The sequence below is a fragment of the Manihot esculenta genome, chromosome 18 (genome assembly GCF_001659605.2).
Source record: "Manihot esculenta cultivar AM560-2 chromosome 18, M.esculenta_v8, whole genome shotgun sequence".
Classification (NCBI taxonomy): domain Eukaryota; kingdom Viridiplantae; phylum Streptophyta; class Magnoliopsida; order Malpighiales; family Euphorbiaceae; genus Manihot; species Manihot esculenta.
Window position 1 is genome coordinate 32370934 of NC_035178.2, and position 19058 is coordinate 32389991.

The window sequence follows — 19058 nt, forward strand, 5'->3', positions numbered from 1 at the left end:
GAAGATAAATTATACAAAAACTAATCTTATGGTAATAGTCTATTTAAACAAAATTTTGTCATAGTATTCGCCTAAGTATTATAATATTGTGGTATATATCTATAAGAAACTCACTGCAAACTTGAGCCAATATGTAATATAGACACTACTGTTACCCTAATTTCCTATGGCGAGAAATTTGAAGGATATTGACTAGTATTATACAAAACTTGTGAATCCATTTCACACATACAGCCGATAACCCAAAAGTATAATCCAATTTGATACCTTCTACATTTCTCGCGCTTTTCCTACTAGAGTTGACAAGCACCAAACTCGCGCTAGCTATACCATGCACTTTATGCCCTGCATTATTGGTAATTATCACAGCTATAACTGCAGGAAAAAACTTATTCTTCCATGATACATCACAAGGTTAAAGAATCACTAAGGAAGAAAAAAATTGTACATCACAATTAGCCAATTGAGCATGTATACAAGGAGAAGGAACAACAAAAACACCACTTTAGTATAACTGTGAAAAATCAAGGAATATACAGGACAAAGCAAGCATAGGATAAGGAGCCATTTTATAAAAAACATACCGATTTTGCTCCTTCCATATATACCAAAGCATAAGCTTGTAAGAGACAACAATAAGGAACTCCCATGCTCTATCTTAGAATGTGCCAGCAAAGCCTCCCACCATAGGAGAAAGTTAGGAAAACCAGTAGAAATAGGTTTATATGTGTAGAGACTTATAAACCATATTAAGCGAGTATGGAAACAATGAAAAAATATATGCTCCAAAGTTTCAGACTCAGACTAACAAATAGGACACCGAGAATCCTCTAGACAACCTCTCTTAACTAAATTAGTTAATACCGACAAAGCATTATGAAAAATGCGCCAAAAAAATCTTTCAATTTCGCATAATCTAAAGGGACCAGACACTTCTCCATGTCTCTGATTGAGGAATCACAAAAGAAGACGGATGAGTGGCCAAGCCTAAACATGACTACTATGTATCAAAAATTTAAACCTAGAATGAACATTATATTAGCCATCCCTCGTGTAACACCAAACTAATACATCAGGAGTGCCAAGAGGTGCAATTGGAACTGCTAAAATTATTGTAACCTGTTGTTGTGGAAAGAGGTGCAATTGGAACTGCTAAAATTATTGTAGCCTGTTGTTGTGGAAAGTGGCTAAACACAAGTTGTTGGTTCCAATTAAGGGCATTATGATCAATTAAATCTGACACCATACAAACATCATCTGGATACGCAGGAGATCACTCTAACAAGAAACTGTCAAACTGAGGTAACCAAGGGTTAAACCAAATGCAAGTAGCTCTGCCATCACCAATGTTTATATGTACACATTTACGTAATACATCCCTACTAACTAAAAGACTCTATCAAATCTAGGAGCTATTATGCTTATATCTGACCTCCCAAAATAATGCATGTGAAAAATACAAGCCTTTCAAAATCGTAGCCCATAAACTAGATGGATTACGAATGAGTCTCCAATATTGTTTTGCCAAAGTAGCCAAATTAAAGTTTTCAAAATCCATAAAATCTAAATCACTGCTGAACTTTGGACTATAAGACTTGTTGCCAACTTACCCATTTAATTTTAGAATTTTGATCACCACCCCCACTAAAATTGGGACAACAAACTGGTAAGTTTAGCAGAAAATTACTTAGGATACAAAAAGATGGATATTGAATAAGTAGGGATAGCAGCCAACACAGACTAAAGCATCGTGGTACGTCCAACATGTGACAATAGCTTTTGCTTCTATGACTGAGTCATTGCTCGTATTCGATCCTCCACTACTACCAAGGCTTATTGACGGGAACATCCCAACAGCATTGGCAATCTCAAATATCTATCAGAAGAAGATACCTCATGCATAGAAAACCATGATAAAATATCTCGCTGTAGATTCAACAGCGTATGATTGTTGAATAAGATACGCAACTTCTAAAAGTTAATAAACTGGCCAGTAGCCAGAGTATAGGACTCTAATATGCATAATAAATGCATAACAAATCACTTGCCTCCTCTCGAGATGCTTGTGCAAATAATAAAGTATCATCTACAAGTAATATATTAATGACTACTGGAGCATACCGAGATACCTTAATGCCATGAACAAGACCTCGATCATGCGCCAAAGATAATATGAAAGAGCTTGAAAAATAAATAAAAACAAATATGGAGACAAAGAATCCCTTTGCTTGATATCTCTAGAAGGGACAAAAGGAGCAGAAGAAACACCATTAATTAAAATAGAAAAACTAACAGTCGATATGCACTGCATCATATGTACCTATTGAGAAGCACTATATGCAAAAAGTGCCAATCCACCTAATCATAAGCCTTATACATATCCAGTTTTAAAACCATTGAATGCAACTGACTCCTAGATGTCTTGAGATAATGAAACACTTTATGAGCAATTACAAGATTATCTTGAATAGTCTTACCAGACACAAAAATATTCTGATATGTAGGGATAAGAGAATGCTTCCATGGCTTCAACCTATTAATAATGATCTTTAAAATAATCTTATAAACAAAATTGCACAAGCTAATGGATCAGAATTGGTGAATACTAATAGGATTATGGCATTTTGGAATAAGAACTATATTAGTCATGTTAACTCTTTAAGTAAAAAACCCGTTTCATAAAAGTTATGCACAACTTAAAAAAGAGACGCCCCACAACATGCCAATTATACTAATAGAAAAAATTAGAAAAATCATCAGGACCTGGTACTTTATTACCTCCTAATTAGAAGATAGTCGTACGCAATTCCTCATTCGAGATAAGTGATAACAAAGTTTCATTAAGCTCCAGAGTAACTAGAGAAGGAATAAAATTGAGAACCCGATCACATCCTTGAAGAGAGCCAACAATATATAGTTGGTAGAAGAAATTTCCGATAAAAGGCTAAAAAATCATGTTTTGTCCCCTTCCTGCAACCATTGTATCCAAGAGCATTATTTCCAATGCAACTCATCACGACACCACAATTCATGAATTTTAAAAAGCAAATGGACCTCATTAGCTGCATTAAAAGAATTAGAAGGCTAAGAATAAACATCTTTCAACTATTGTTGAAGCTCTCACAACTCATGCATGGTTCTACTAAAATGAGTTTGATGCCAACCACTAAGCTTAAACCTACATAATTGTAGTTTACGTGCAAAAGAAAACATATGTGAACCATGACAAGGAACTTCTTAGGCTCGCTGAATCACTTCAGTGCATTGAGGATGCACTAGCCACTTAGATTCAATCGAATCAAAAACTTATACTTAGTAGCAAAAGTAGAGTTAAGGAACCAAATCAGGGGGTGATGATCAGTTTCTAGCAAGGCTTCATGAAAAACATGAGCACGAGAAAAGTTTTATAACCAGTCAAAAGCAACTAGACCAGATCTAAGCATTGTTGAATATCATAGTCACCAAAATGCTTATTGAACCAAGTAAAAGAAGCACCTTTCCATGCCAATTCAAGAAGAGCGCAAGCCGAATAAAGTTCTCAAAACCTTCTGCTTCAGAAAACCGCACTTCACAACCCCCCACCTTATAATCTTGGCTTATAATGACATTAAAATCTTCAATATAGCACATGGAAGATTCGACAATTTGTTAAGACACTGCAAATCAGTCCATAACTAATCCCTGCTACCTCTGTCAGCATAACCATATACAAAAGTCATATGCCATTGATATTCCGTATTAACTTTTTATACCAGACAATCTAAATGTTGGAACACTATACGAGTGGTTAATAAAAAAAATTATTCCACCATAGCAATAAACCTCCCACACGTCCCACTGGGTCTACTACTATAGAAAAGGAATATCCACATCAATGTTGTAATCTGGACATATATGTACATTAATTCTTAGTTTCAATTAGAAAAAATATGGAAGTTTTATACTTATAGAGAAGGGCTTGAAGAGCTTTTATTGCTAGGGGGTTATCCAATTCCTTGATAATTCCACACTAAAGTCATCATAAGGGCTCAAGTGGTTGTTAACAGGCCACCTAGGTATTGGAAAGACTTGAAGCTAGAGCTGCTATAAGAATCACAACTAGAAATATATATATATATTTCAACCTCAGTAGTAGGACAGGCCAACAATTGGCCCTATTGAAGATAAAATCTAATGCTACCACGTGGAGAGGGTGAGAAGATGCTTGGCCAGCATATAGTATTCAATGGTGTTACTTGCAGATAGATAAGACCAATTCTCACTATTGTCCAAGCCTTGCACATGACCAGTACCCTCACTTAACCTGACTTCGGTGTGGTACTAAGAAAGCGATTAAACAGATACCATAAAGCACACTCGTATACTTTCCAGAAATAATGTGCACATTAACTACCGCTTACAACCTTGTCTATTGAGAAGGTTGCCCACTTGTATTGAACTGAATTAAATTTTTAAAATAAAATCTCTCAAGATTGGTACCAAGATCTACAAGTATAAAAACTCTACCCAATAACCTAGCTCTCCACTCTCTAATAGTAAAAAAAAAAAAACTTCATAGACTATAACCATTCTCGTGAAGCCACGTCATCTCGATGGCTCCTTTCGTCTCTTCTCCATTTAAGCTTGAAATTGCTCAAGCATGCTTTTACCATCTTTAAAATCCATGTCCAAATTCCCTTTTTGTTTTTGTTTCACGATTGAAAACTCTTATTCCCAAACTCTTCTCTTTCTCTCTCTTCTTCTCTTCTTGCCTTAAAGCTCTTCCTTTTTGTGAAAGATGAAAATAAAGATAAAATCTTTTTTTTTTCTAACTGCTGCTTCTCAAGTGTACTTGGCACTAATATAAAAAAAAACTTTAAAGATTCAACTTCAATGCCTTCAAAAGAAAAAACTTCACTACTTTTGTAAAGTGAGTAAAAATAATATTTTTATAATAAAAAATTGGAGGGAGAAAAAAATAAAAATATTATGGTTGTGTGGCAGTTTTTCTTTTTTTGACTGTACCTTTTTTCTATATTCACTTCTTTACTCTCTATACTAAACTCAATTAGACAGCCTCTTAGCTACATTAAGTTCATCATCTTATCTTAAATCAGTAGCACCTGCACTAACTTCACTAGTAATCAATAATTCCTCAAATAACATATTCACACCTTTATTTGAGTTGTCTAGACCCATAGCTCTAGATTTAACTTTATATTTACCAACTCAATTGGTAGCAATTCATTTGTGTTGTTGGCTCGCTATGCTATACTGAATCTAACATTGAGAGGTACTAATTCCTTCACTGTCTTACTATTTGTCATTGCTTATATGTAGTAGATTTGATATGCCTAAACATTTATTAATCTCTCTATTAGAATTTAAAAGTTCATATTCTTAAAAATAGAGAGTGTTCGAAGAGGACAATGGAAGAATATACTTCATTGATGGGTTTAAAATATGTGATGAAGAACTTTTATGAATTTGATACTATTTGGGGCGTATGATAAGAAAGCCAAAGAAGTACTAAGAGAAAGATGACATTTGCCTAGGATTTGAAGAGTAAAAACCCTAACATTTTTAGTTGTTATGTGCATTTAATGAAATCCCTGCCTTCATTTATAATTTTTTTTTTCATACAATTTATACTCATTAAAATATCAAAAAGCAATTGCTAATAATAAGTAGAAAATTTAAATTTAAAAAGAAAAAGTGTAGATGATGAAATGAAGTGAGGAAAATAGAAAATGAAAGAGAAAATAGAAGTGAGAGAAAAGTAAATAGATAAATGAGAAAAAAATAATAGAAAATATACAAAAGTAAGAAAAAGGGGGAAATGAAAGAAAATAGAGAAAAGAAAGAAAATAAAAGAAAAACAATAGACGACATGATAAAAATGAAAAATAAAGAATGCACATTTGGCAGTGTTGTGCTTCATCTGATATTTATCAAAGACTGCAAATGATATGCTTATTTTTATTATGTCATCTACCTACACCTCTGCATTCCGACCTATCTGTTCTTTAAAAATTTTGTTCATCAACCTCTTATAGGTTGTCCCTGCATTTTTTAACCCGAAAAGTATTGCCTTATGACAGTATGTGTCATCTCTAGTTATGAACGAGGTTTTTTCTTTGTTAGCTTCATTCATGGAGATTTGATGATAACCTGACATAACATCTAAAGAAGATAAGTAATCAAATCTGCCTGTAGCATCGACTAAATTATTAATATTAAGAAGGGGATAACAATCTTTTGAGCAAGCCTGATTAAGGTCAGTAAAGTCTATACACATCTGGTATTTATCGTTAGACTTTTTTTACAAGGACGAGATTGGCCAACCACTATGGGTATGCTACTTTCCTTACAAATTTAGCTTCTAGTAATTTATCTACCTCCAACCTTGTAGCTTCTCTCTTCTCTACTCCAATCCCAACCTTGATTGTATGTGTTGAGGTAAGGATCATGTCTTGGCTGTCTATAGAATCCTCCAAATCCATGTACTTGTTGGTCATTGAATCCTCCAAATGCATGCACTTGTTGGTCATCCTCATAAAGCATAGGACATTGATATGTTGGATGTCCTACATATGCGCAAATCCTACATGGTCTGATTTGCTGAAACTATTGAGCTTGTTGAGCTCGACCTATGACATAACTGTTCACAATAGAGGTTAGTTCAGAAAGTTGAGCAGTGAGAATAGATGTACTTACCTCGGCCATGAATCAGTTTCTTGAGTTCAGATCTAGTCATGAAAGAAAAATAAATAAGTTAAATCAATTTCCCGACAACGGCGCCAATTTTTGACTTGCGGTTGTCGAAACCGGTCAAAAATAACATTTTCAGTTATCAACAATATTACTACTGCAGATAGTGGTGAAAGGATCGAATCCACAAGAAATTGAAAACTTACCTATCTTCCTTATCAAGACTAAGAGAATTAACTGAAAGCAAGAGATCTGAAAGCAAATTAAACTAAAAGCGGAATAAAAATAAAATGCAATAAAAGTAAAAAAGGGGGGTTTTGAGATTGATTCCATTAAACTAATACTGATAGCAATAAAAGAAAGCGAATAATAAAAATAAAGAGAAATCAATAATGAGAAAGATCTAGTTGAAGAATTGGATCCACGTCAGTTGTTGGGATTGATCATTGACACTTAGTTTCCCTTGATAGATTCAATAGATTAGTTATGGAGATGGAAACGCTTCTCACCACCATGTCTCTCCTTAATCATAAACCAATTAGGGAACGTCCTCTAATTAATCACTAATCAACAAGTTGCCAAGGAAGTCCTTGGGCCTTAGGCATCAAAACAACTGTCAATTGCATTAAGAAATAGAGAGATCTAATCCTAGCTACCCAAACGTATGGTGATAACGCTAGATCATGCAACTTCTTTAGTTTTTATACCAAGTGTTCTTGTGTTTGAACAATCCAAGCAATTACGGACTCAAAATTATTCAAACTAACAATATATTACCTTGCAATCAAGAATCAACTGGCCACATTGATCATAATAACAAAGCAATAATGGAATCAAGCATGAAATTGCACAAATATTGAATAACCAAAAGATGAAAAATATATGATCAAGTCTCCCAATCCATAAAACAACCAAAGTATCACCTAATCTTCGACTAGAATTAAAGGTTTCAGCCATTCATGGCTGAAACAAAACCAAAAATAAAGAAAGAGATGAAGAAGAGATGTGGTCACTTGCAATCTCGTAGGTGTATCTAAGGGGGTGTAGAAAAAGCATGGGGAGGCTCCTTATGTGTCTTTTTATAGTTGAAAGTGTTGCCCTAGCTCCTTACTTGCTGCCCAAGTTGATCTCATGGTTGCCCATATGCTGCCCATGCTGCCCATGCCGCCCATTGCATTAAAGAGGTGGAGCCTCTCTTTTGAAATTTGAATTTTGAATGTGCAAGGCATGGATGGCATGTATCTTGAGATTTGGCTTTTTTTAACAAGCTGATTTTTGAATTTCAAAATCTGAATGTGCATCTTGAAGATTTGGCTTCTTAAATAAGAAAAAGGATTCTTGAAGATCTTGAATTTCAAACTGCTCTGTTGACTGCACTTTCCTTATTTGCCACTTTCCTTATTTAGCACTTACCTTATTGAGCTGAATCTTGATTTTGAATTTTGAATTCTCTTACGGATTTGAAATTTGAATTTCAAATTGCTTTCCTTATTTGGCTCCTTTCAAGTTGCACTTGGCATGCTTGCTCTCATTTGCTCCATTTAAGGCAGTTTTAGGGACATTTTCACCAAAAATGAACATCAATAACATCATGATTAAATGGTCTAAATTATGCTCTATCACGCCTCTCTAAGACTGCCGGTCACTTCCTCTTCATCTCTTTCTTTTATTTTGTGTTTTGTTTCAGCCATGAATGGCTGAAAGCTCTTTTTCTAGTTGAAGATTAGGTGAAACTTTAGTTGTTTTATGGATTGGGAGATCTGAACATACATTGTTTATCTTTTATTTTTCAATATTTATGCAATTTCATGCTTAATTCCATTGTTGCTTTGTGGTTTATATCAATAGGGCCAATTGATTCTTGAAACCTCTTTTTCTAGTTGAAGATTAGGTGAAACTTTAGTTGTTTTATGGATTGGGAGATCTGAACATACATTGTTTATCTTTTATTTTTCAATATTTATGCAATTTCATGCTTAATTCCATTGTTGCTTTGTGGTTTAGATCAATAGGGCCAATTGATTGCAAGGTAATAATTTATTAGTTTGGATAATTTTAAGTTTGTAATTGCTTGGATTATTCAAACACAAGTAACTCTTGGTGTAAAAACTAAGGAAATTGCATGATCTAGCAAAATCACCATGCATTTGGGTAGCTAGAATTAGGTCTCTCTATTTCCTAATGCAATTGACAGTTGTTAGATGCTAAAGGCCCAAGGACGTTCCTTGGCAACTTGCTGATTAGTGATTAGTTAGAGGACGTTCCTTAATTAATTTATGCTTAAGGAGGGATATGGTGGTGAGAAGCGTCTTCCATCTCCATAACTAATATATTGAATCAAACAAAGGAACCTAAGTGTCAATGATCAATCCCAACAACTGAAGTGGATCTAATTCTTCAATTAGAGCTTTTCTTATTATTGAATTTCTTTAATTTAATCATTTGCTTTACTTTACTGCTTTCAGTATTAGTTTAATTCAATCAATCTCAAAACCCCCATTTTTATTTTACTTTCAGTTTATTTACTTGGTCTTGATAAGGAAAATAGGTACGTATCAATTCCTTGTGGATTTAATCCTTTTGCCACTATCTACAGTTGTAAAATTATTGATAACCAAAAATGTTAATTTTGACCGGTTTTGTAACGACCCGGAAACCGGACCGCTACCGGCGCTAGGATCCAGATCGGCTTAAGGCCGCCGGGACCCGTAGCAAGCCTAACATACAACCTGTGAACCTGTTTAATCCCATACATGATCAACAACATACATAAAAAATTTGAACTTTTCTTTTCATTCATTCATTCATTCGTTCGCCAAACTCAACCTGTGCATGCATTATGCATAAACATAATCATAAACATTAACCCCTCCTTGGAGTCTCATCAATGCTCCAATGGGGTGACATAACATGTATTGAGTTTGGTTCATATAAGCATCATTACACATCTAAGATCATGTACTAAAAAGGGATTTACAGCATACTATGGTCAAGCACAACTCTAACATCCATAAACATCATTACATAACATTTCTACATCATACTTTTACATTACTTCATATCCATGTCCACATCTAGCTATTACATAACACATGACTCTACTCCTGCTGACCTCCTGGTCTACCCTGTACCTGCAAACCTGGGGGTTAAGGGAGAGGGGTGAGCTACTAGAGCCCAGTGAGCAGAATAATAAAACATTATAATTAAACCACATGATAATATAGAATGCATCACATCACAACTAATCACATCAAAGATGAATTTGTCACCAATAGTCCTCAACACATTCCAATAGTGCCAGGGGCGTAGAATGGGCCTCGACCTGGTCTTTCTCTTATCATAACATACATAACATAACATTCCAATAATGCCAGGGGCGTAGAATGGGCCTCGACCTGGTCTTTCTCTTACTATAGTGCCAGGGGCGTAGAATGGGCCTCGACTTGGACTTCCATACCATACCATATTACATCAAGTCATACCATACGAGGACTAAAGGATCATTCAACATTCATCCACATCATCAACATAATATGCAATGCAACATGTTCGTGAATTCTAATGCAAACATCCTATTATATCTCATGGCATTCATGATGCGTAAATCATGCTAAAACTGATTTATTTTTTTATTTTAAAACATAAGAAGTTATTCCACTCACCTCTGGTTGAAGCTCTAATGACTTTGAAGCAGCTATCTCACTGCTGAGGTCCTCGGTTCTTCGGGTCCGAACCTACACAGGTGGACTCAAATGAGGGACCTAACATACATAAACATGACTCTGAAATACCCCCCAAAAAACCCCCTAAAACACCTTAAAACAATCATGGAAATCATGCAAATGAGGGTTGAACATGGCACTGTCGGCGGCAGGTTCGGCGGTCGAAAGGCCCTCCAGAGCCAAAACTCATGCACCTTCGGCGGCACTTTCGACGGCCGAAGGTTTCCTCTAAAGACGAAACTCATGCATGTTCGGCGGCACCTTCGGCGGCCGAAACTCCCTTCCAGAGGCGAAAGTCCACTTTCGGGGGTAGGGTTCGGCAGCCGATACATGCTACCAAAGGCAGGTTCGGCGGCCGAAAGAGCCTTCGGCTGCCGAACATGGTTTCTCCTAAAGGGCAGAAACTCGGTTCCAACATGCACAAACACCTCCCAACTCATACAATCATGCATTTTCCTATTCTACCACATGCATACTCAAGCATACAAGCTCCTAGGGGCTTCAAACTATCCTAAACCCCATTTACAACACATCAAACATGCATAACCAACATACATTGTTCATAAATGCACAGTAAACCCATAAACTTCACATAAACCTACACATGCATTTCTACCCCATAAAACCTCATAAAACTTACTTAAAACATGTAAGGAACTATGGATCTACTCTTACCTCTTGTAGAACGAGAGGAGAGACGATCCAACTCGGAGATGGGAGAGATCCGCTCTTTAGTCTCCAAGTTTCCAAAACTTGCTCTTTTTGCTCAAATCTCTTCAAATCAACATAAAGCTTGTTAAAACATGAAAGATCGGAGGAACAACATCAAAAACAAATCATAGGAGAGCATGAACTCACCGTGGCCGAAAATGGGGAGAAAACTCACCCGTTTCGGCCATGGAGCTCTTATATAGGGCTGGCAGACCACCTTTCGGTAGCCGAACGTGCCCCCACATCTCATGCAAGTTCAGCGGCCGAACATGAGGTTCGGTGGCCGAACCTTTGAGATTTTCGGAAGCCTAACTTGCCCCTCTAAACCATCCAATGTTCGGCGGCCGAACCTGGAAATGTCTCCTTGGTCTTTTTCATTTAAAACTCAATTTCCTTTTTGCTTAAAACCGTAAAATACATTAAAACATTTATGAAAACATGATTTTACCCTTCTAGAGATTTCCGACATCCGAGATTCCACCGGACGGTAGGAATTCCGATACCGGAGTCTAGCCGAGTATTACATTCTTTCCCCCTTAAGAACATTCATCCCCGAATGTTCACCAAACAACACATACATAGCATAAAACATAAACATTCATACAAAGCACATAAAACTCACCTTAGAAGAGATGAGGATATTGCCGGAGCATGGACTCCCGTGTCTCCCAAGTACACTCTTCGATATTATGGTGATTCCAAAGGACTTTCACCATCGGGATTTCCTTGTTTCTTAGCTTTCTGATCTGGGTGTCTAGGATCCGTACCGGCTGCTCAACATAGGTGAGATCCTCTTGGATCTCCACATCAGGCTCACTAAGAACCTTGTCCGGATCCGACACGAACTTTCTCAACATAGAAACATGGAAAACCGGGTGGATTCTTTCCATTGAAGCAGGCAAGTCCAGCTTGTACGATACATTCCCAATCTTTTGCAAGACTTCAAAGGGTCCAATGTACCGTGGAGCTAGCTTACCTTTCTTCCCAAACCGAATCACCCCTTTCATTGGAGACACTTTGAGCAATACCAAATTCCCCTTCTGAAACTCCACTTGTCTTCTACGGACATCTGCATAACTCTTTTGTCTGCTTGCAGCAGTCTTGATCCTTTCTCTGATTATGGGCACCACCCTGCTGGTGATCTCTACAAGCTCAGGCCCTGCCAAGACCTTTTCTCCAACTTCTTCCCAGCAAACAGGTGATCTGCACTTCCTTCCATACAAAGCTTCATATGGGGCCATCCCTATGCTGGCATGATGGCTGTTATTGTAAGCAAACTCCACCAAAGGTAGATGCTGCCTCCAAGAACCGCCAAAATCCGGCACACACATTCTGAGCATATCCTCTATTGTCTGGATGGTCCTCTCTGATTGTCCGTCCGTCTGTGGATGGAAAGCAGTGCTAAAATCCAACCTGGTACCCATAGCGTTCTGCAGACTCCGCTAAAACCTGGAGGTGAACTGGGGCCCTCTATCAGACACTATTGAAACAGGAACCCCATGCAGCCTGACAACCTCATCAACATACACCTGCGCCAACTTGTCCACAGAATAGCCACTCCTAACAGGGATGAAGTGAGCAGATTTGGTGAGTCTGTCCACAATCACCCATATGGAGTCTAATCTGTTGGAAGTCGCCGGTAACCCCACCACGAAGTCCATAGCTATATTCTCCCATTTCCACTCTGGAATAGGTAGTGGGTTAAGCATTCCAGCCGACTTCTGATGTTCCAGCTTCACCCTCTGACATATTTCGCAGGCTGACACAAACTGTGCCACTTCTCTTTTCATAGCTGGCCACCAATACACTCTCTTGAGATCTTGATACATCTTGGTGGCTCCGAGGTGAACACTGTATCTAGCATTATGAGCCTCTCTCATAATGTCTCTCTTTAGCCCTACGTCATCTGGTACACATAATCTGCTCCCATAGCGGAGGATCTCCTTGCTGTCGAATCTGAACTCACTATCTTTGTCTGACTGAACAGTCCTGGCAATCTTCACTAACTTTGGGTCCTCATGCTGTTTCTGAGCCACCTGCTCCAGAAACAAGGGTGCTACTCTCATCTGGGCAATCAAAGCACCTGTACCAGACAACTCCAACTGTAGACCTTCATTCATGAGCTCGAAGAACTGCCTCACCACTGGCCTCCTCTCTGCTGAAATATGGGACAAACTGCCAAGTGATTTCCGGCTTAAGGCATCTGCTACCACATTCGCCTTACCTGGATGGTACTGCATCTTGCAATCATAGTCACTAAGCAGTTCTACCCATCTTCTCTGCCTCATATTTAGCTCCCTCTGACTCAAGATGTACTGCAGGCTTTTATGATCTGTGAAGATCTCACATTTAACCCCATAAAGGTAGTGCCTCCACATCTTGAGTGCAAAGATTACCGCTGCCATCTCTAGGTCATGTGTAGGGTAATTCAACTCGTGCTTCTTTAGTTGCCTAGAAGCATAAGCAATCACCCTTTCATTCTGCATTAGCACACAACCCAGCCCCACACGGGACGCATCACAAGAGACTGAGAAGTCTTCATTACTCGATGGCAGAGCTAACACTGGTGCTGAAGTCAACCTCTTCTTAAGCTCCTCAAAGCTCTCTTCACACTGGTCGGTCCACACGAACCTCTGGTTCTTCTTAGTCAGTCTGGTCATGGGAGCTGCAATCTTAGAGAAGTCCTGAATGAACCTCCTGTAGTAACCTGCTAAACCCAAGAAGCTCTTGATCTCCGTCACTGTAGTGGGTCTAGGCCAGTTAGCTACAGCTTCCACTTTCTTGGGGTCTACCTCGATTCCATTTTCTGACACCATATGCCCCAAGAAGGAGATGCTCCTCAGCCAGAACTCACACTTGGAGAACTTGGCATACAAGCCATGTTCCCTCAAGGTCTGTAGAACTAACCTCAGATGATGGGCATGCTCCTCTGCATTCCTGTAATACACTAAGATATCATCTATGAAGACAATAACAAAGTGATCCAGGTATTGACTAAACACTCTGTTCATGAGATCCATGAATGCTGCAGGGGCATTGGTTAACCCGAACGGCATCACAAGGAACTCATAATGCCCATATCTGGTCCTGAATGCTGTCTTCGGCACATCCTCTTCTCTTATCCTTAGCTAGTGGTACCCCGATCTCAGATCTATTTTGGAGAAACAACCTGCTCCGGCTAGCTGGTCAAATAGATCGTCGATCCTTGGCAATGGGTATTTATTCTTGGTAGTGACCTTGTTCAACTGTCTGTAGTCGATACAAAGTCTGAGAGATCCATCCTTCTTTTTCACAAATAGCATTGGAGCACCCCAAGGTGAGGTACTCGGTCAGATGAGTCCTCTATCTACCAACTCTTGCAACTGCTCCTTAAGCTCCTTCAATTCTGTTGGTGCCATCCTGTAGGGAGGGATATAGATCGGTCTGGTTCCAGGCATCAATTCTATCTCGAACTCTATCTCCCTAGCAGGTGGTAAACCTGGCAGCTTGTCTGGGAAAATATCTATGAACTCTCTAACCACTGGCACTGAGGCGGGCTCTCTGACATGACTATCCAGCTCTCTCACATGAGCTAGAAAACCCTGACAACCCCTCCTGAGTAGCCTACGAGCCTGAAGGGCTGATATCAAACCTCTAGGTGTACTCCCCCTGTCTCCTCTGAAGACAACCTCTGACCCATCCTGACATCTGAACTTGACTACCTTGTCTCTGCAGTCCAAGGTAGCACCATGGGTAGATAGCCAATCCATCCCTAGAATGACGTCAAAATCTGTCAAATCTAGAACCACAAGGTCGGCTGAAAGGCATCTCCCCTCTATAAAAACTGGACTATACTGGCAGACTGACTCTGCCACTGACGGGTCACACTTGGGTCCACTGACCCATAGGGGACACTCTAACCCAGAGACCATCAATCCCAACCTCTTGATGGCCCTCGGAGCAATGAAAGAATGAGATGCACCAGGGTCCATTAATGCATACACATCAGAACAACCAATGATGAGATTACCTGACACCACGGTGTTGGATGTGTTTGCCTCCTGCTGAGTCATTGTGAAGATCCACGCTGGAGCTGATGGACCTTCACTTCTGAAACCCGCTGAAGAAGAGGCTGCCCCTCTCCCTCGGCCTCTGCCACTAGCCTGAGTCACGGCTGGAGCCACTGGCTGAGCCACACTACCAGAAGCTGTCTACTGAGACTGTGCCACAGAAGCTACTCTAGGACACTCCCGTGCCATGTGTCCCTCCTGCCCACATCTGAAGCAGGCTGTCGTCCCAACCAGACATACTCCTTTGTGCGGCTTCCCACACTTCTTGCATACTGCATTATCTGCACCAGAGCTTGAGCCACTACCTAATCCCAGACCAGACTTGATTTTGCTCCAGAACTTGTTCTTCTTAGACTTGGCTTTACCCCATCTCTTACTGCCTGAACTCAGAGAAGAAGGGTTTAACCTTCCCCCACCTGGGGTCTTGGAACCAGAAGGCTGTGCCACTGACTGCTTGACTTTCCCCTCGATTATTGTACTAGCCTCCATCCTCCGAGCCATATCCACTATGGCATGGAAACTCTCCCTCTTTGCTGACTGAATCAAGGAGGAATACCTGGAATGGAGCTTCATGATATACCTCCTTGACTTTTTCTGATCTGTATCCAGATTCTGCCCCGCAAACGGCAATAGCTCCAAGAATCTGTCTGTATACTCATCCACACTCATCTCATCCGTCTGCCTCAACTGTTCAAACTCAATCATCTTCAATTCTCTTGAACTGTCAGGGAAAGCCCATCCTGCAAACTCATTTGCAAACTCCTCCCATGATAGGCTGTCCAACCTCGGGTTCACATAGTTCTTAAACCACTCTCGGCCCTTCTTGCATTTTAGTGTGAACCCAGCCATCTGAATGGCTCTACTGTCATCAGCTCCTATCTCATCTGTAATTGTCTTGACCCTCTTGAGGTACACAAACGGGTCATCATCGGTTTCAAACTGGGGAGCACCCAGCTTCATGTAATCGGTCATCTTGACCTTGCTCCCCCCAGATGAGCTAGGTTTAGGCATTTGGGTTTCTGGGACAGTAGGTGCTGCAGGTGGTTGAGGAGGTGCAGCATCCCCTGGGTAGGGTTTGCTGTACCTGGATGGTAGGGTGGGGGTGGATATATGGGGTACTGTGGGTACTGTGGGTAGAAAGGAGGGTATGGCATCTGAGAGTGATAAGGGTTAAAACTGGGGTAATCTGATGTACCTCCCATCGAATACCCGGGATTATGTGAAAAGGGTGGGTAGTAAGGTGGCTGAACAAATCCCGAGGCCAGAGTGCCTCCTTGGGACTCTCCCATTCCCTCTTCCGACATACTTACTCCGAGACTGCCATCCCTCCTCTGATCCACATCCATCTGATCCCCCACATCCTCTGACATATCTCCTTGCACTGTTCCCCTCACTGATCTGCTTCTACCCAGATCCAAAGACCTTCTAGGGTCTCTTACTGCTCTTTCTCTGCTGGACCTACTTGACATTGCCCTAGGCAATGCAGGAGGACGGGCATCAGTGCCCTCGTCCTGGGGTGGTACTCCAGTCAATCGTGCAGATCGACGAGTTCCTCTCATCCTGTTTTCTGAAAAACAGTACACATCACATAGAACATTAGCATCAAATGGTTCATGTGTAAACACATGAACCCGCATCACATATCATAGCATAACATTAATGCACATGCATATAATCATGGCATTTCACATCATCATTCAAGACAAGACTCTACATCCTATCCTAGTGAACATGATCTTCCTATTGTGCTTGACCTTCTATAACCTCTATGAGCCCAACACTCTAGGTCCGACCATATGAACCTAGGGCTCTGATACCAATCTGTAATGACCCGGAAACCGGACCGCTACCGGCGCTAGGATCCAGATCGGCTTAAGGCCACAGGGACCCGTAGCAAGCCTAACATACAACCTGTGAACCTGTTTAATCCCATACATGATCAACAACATACATAAAAAATTTGAACTTTTCTTTTCATTCATTCATTCATTCGTTCGCCAAACTCAACCTGTGCATGCATTATACATAAACATAATCATAAACATTAACCCCTCCTTGGAGTCTCATCAATGCTCCAATGGGGTGACATAACATGTATTGTGTTTGGTTCATATAAGCATCATTACACATCTAAGATCATGTACTAAAAAGGGATTTACAGCATACTATGGTCAAGCACAACTCCGACATCCATAAACATCATTACATAACATTTCTACATCATACTTTTACATTACTTCATATCCATGTCCACATCTAGCTATTACATAACACATGACTCTACTCCTGCTGACCTCCTGGTCTACCTTGTACCTGCAAACCTGGGGGTTAAGCGAGAGGGTTGAGCTACTAGAGCCCAGTGAGCAGAATAATAAAACATTATAATTAAACCACATGATAATATGGAATGCATCACATCACAACTAATCACATCAAGGATGAATTTGTCACCAATAATCCTCAACACATTCCAATAGTGCCAACGGCATAGAATGGGCCTCGACCTGGTCTTTCTCTTATCATAACATACATAACATAACATTCCAATAATGCCAGGGGCGTAGAATGGGCCTCGACCTGGACTTCCATACCATACCATATCACATCAAGTCATACCATACGAGGACTAAAGGATCATTCAACATTCATCCACATCATCAACATAATATGCAATGCAACATATTCGTGAATTCTAATGCAAACATCCTATTACATCTCATGGCATTCATGATGCGTGAATCATGCTAAAACTGATTTATTTTTTTATTTTAAAACATAAGAAGTTATTCCACTCACCTCTGATTGAAGCTCTAATGACTCTAACGCAGCTATCTCACTACTGAGGTCCTCGATTCCTCGGGTCCGAACCTACACAGGTGGACTCAAATAAGGGACCTAACATACATAAACATGACTCTGAAATACCCCCCAAAAAACCCCCTAAAACACCTTAAAACAATCATGGAAATCATACAAAGGAGGGCTGAACAGGACACTTTCGACGACAGGTTCGGCGGCCGAAAGGCCCTCCAGAGCCGAAACTCATGCACCTTCGGCGGCACTTTCGGCGGCCGAAGGTTCCCTCCAGAGACGAAACTCATGCATGTTCGGTGGCACCTTCGGCGGCCGAAACTCCCTTCCAGAGCCGAAAGTCCACTTTTGGGGGCAGGGTTCGGCAGTCGATACATGCTACCAAAGGCAGGTTCGGCGGCCGAAAGAGCCTTCGGCTGCCGAACCTGGTTTCTCCCAAAGGGCAGAAACTCGGTTCCAACATGTACAAACGCCTCCCAACTCATACAATCATGCATTTTCCTATTCTACCACATGCATACTCAAGCATACAAGCTCCTAGGGGCTTCAAACTATCCTAAACCCCATCTACAACACATCAAACATGCATAACCAACATACATTGTTCATAAACGCACAGTAAACCCATAAACTTCACATAAACCTACACATGCATTTCTACCCCATAAAACCTCATAAAACTTACTTAAAACATGTAAGGAACTATGGATCTACTCTTACCTCTTGTAGAACGAGAGGAGAGACGATCCAACTCGGAGATGGGAGAGATCCGCTTTTTGGTCTCCAAGTTTCCAAAACTTGCTCTTTTTGCTCAAATCTCTTCAAATCAACATAAAGCTTGTTAAAACATGAAAGATCGGAGGAACAACATCAAAAACAAACCATAGGAGAGCATGAACTCACCGTGGCCGAAAATGGGGAGAAAACTCGCCCGTTTCGGCCATGGAGCTCTTATATAAGGCTGGCAGACCACCTTTCGGCAGCCGAACGTGCCCCCACATCTCATGCAAGTTCGGCGGCCGAACATGAGGTTCGGCGGCTGAACTTTTGAGATTTTCGGAAGCCTAACTTGTCC